This window comes from Sphaerodactylus townsendi, linkage group LG01, assembly GCF_021028975.2.
Source record: "Sphaerodactylus townsendi isolate TG3544 linkage group LG01, MPM_Stown_v2.3, whole genome shotgun sequence".
NCBI lineage: Eukaryota > Metazoa > Chordata > Lepidosauria > Squamata > Sphaerodactylidae > Sphaerodactylus > Sphaerodactylus townsendi.
The window spans coordinates 162,969,844-162,971,965 of NC_059425.1; the positions used below are offsets into that span (position 1 = coordinate 162,969,844).

Sequence of the window (2,122 nt, forward strand, 5' to 3'; positions counted from 1 at the left end):
GCATCACTGCACGGTTGCACTATCATTTGTTGTCTGTCTCCCTTTCTTTCCATCAGTGGGTCTGATTCAAAGATAATTGCTCGTAATCCATATCGTCAAATGATGAAATAAATGCATGAAGCAGCCATTGGAGATTGAACATTGCAACCAAATCTTTGAAATGTACAGTAGGTTTGAGAATATCATGGAAATGTGCAAGGTGGCCTTGCACTTTCTGACCCAATGCTTTGGTCCCACCTATGTGTACTTATCTCACTTAAGGACTGTACCTACAAGCTGTTTATCTGTAAACTCCATCCCTATCATCAAGAACACTATAGCATTCCCAATCACAGAGGTTGAACCAGTGACTGTAGGCACTGCTGTTAGGGCTGCCAGCGCTATCTCAGAAAATATCAGGAGATTTTGAGGACAGTGCCTGTGGAGGGTGGAGTCTGGGGTGAATGTAACACAATTTACGGCTCTAGCCCCTGCCTGGTGGAACGCTCTCCCTCCAGCTGGCCGGGCCCTGCGGGACCTTGGTGAGTTCCGCAGGGGCTGTAAGACTGAGCTGTTCCACCGGGCCTTTGGTGAGGCTGGCCGCAGATCTACCGCCCCCCACTGAGGCTGCCAATTTTCCATCTTGGCAGGGCCTTGATTCCATCTTGGGCCCTGCCTTTCCCCTCCCAGCCTTTTTGATCGGGCGCCTGTCTTTAATTTTGCTTGCTCTTAACTTTGTTATTTAAATTTTAAGGTACTGCTGCTGTGGAAATTTGTTTTAATGTGGTTAGTTTTAGTATATATATTTTATGTGCTGTTATTGGAACAGCTGTATTGTGAGCCTTCTCCAGCCCTTTGGGGGTGAGGCGGCCTATAAATCTAATTTATTGTTGTTGTTGTTGTTGTTGTTGTTGTTGTTGTTGTTGTTGTTGTTGTTTTCTGGTGACAGTCTAGTCCATAGGTGTCAAACTCGTGGCCCTCCAGATGTTATGGACTATAGTTCCCATAACTGTAGTCCATAACATCTGGAGGGCCGTGAGTTTGACACCTGTGGTCTAGGCATAGCAAATAGCCCCCTATTTGCTATGGCAAAGAAAGACCATCAAGACATAGGAACATTCTTGGGTCATTATGGAGTCCAATTTTTCTCTTTCTCAATTTTTTCAAGGGAGTGAGGTTGAAGCTAAGGAGGGAAGTTTATCTGCTGCAAGTCAAGTTGTTCTCAGGTGGTAGTAAGAACAGTGCATTCAATCCTATTCACCCTCAGACACTGCTGGCCAGCGCTACACATCTGGTATGTGTACAGGCTTACTTTGTCATGGAAAGTAGATCATGCATTTGCTGGCAGAAACTGAGAGATGGAAGTGCACACATCGATCCGCTTTGAGTGCCTGAGTAATAGAGCAAAAATCAAATAATCCAAAGTAACTCATGCTTCAAGAAGTTAATTAGGAATGCCCCAGATTTCATGTTGAAAGTGTTCAGCAGTTGAATACTTACCTGATAGGGGAGACACCATGATCACAAAGGTGGTTTTCTCAGGGTGAGGCTCATTTGTTGCACTCCGGGTGTGCTGACCCTTGTGATTTCCTCAATTGTGGGGAACTCGACTGCACTGACCAACTCAAATGCCCACCAAAGAGATTTACTCTGGGTTTCTTTCAAGGCAGTCCATGCGCAAAAACATTGCTGATTCAAATAAATCTACATTAGTAAATGGCGCTAAGGACTGCTCAGACTAAGGCTGAGTGGTAGGATTTATTTTTAATAATATTTAATAATGAGCCTTTATTTGGCATAACAATAATCATAACATCATAAAAAAAACCTGAGATAAAAGGTACACAAATACAAAGGTTTAAGATAGAATATAAATTATTGATTGTGCATCACCTCCAGTAAAAATCGTGCTACCAATTCACAAGTTTCGTTGTCAGAATTGTCCAGAAGGAAAGGGAGTCTACCTGACTCTCCCATTTCACTAGGTATCCTAGAAAGAATATTGGAATATTTTAATCTGATATTAGTAAATTTAGGGCAGCAAAGCAGTTGATGTGCCAATGTTTCAATTTGTTGTTCACCACAAGAGCATACCCTTTCGCTCATTTCCAAGTTGTTAAATCTACCACACAATAAAGCAGAG

General features: G+C 42.8%; 1 pseudogene; it reads left to right on the top strand.

The window, feature by feature from the left end:
• Positions 1-1,471: 1,471 nt before the first annotated feature.
• Positions 1,472-1,599, top strand: LOC125425438 (annotated as a pseudogene).
• Positions 1,600-2,122: the final 523 nt, after the last annotated feature.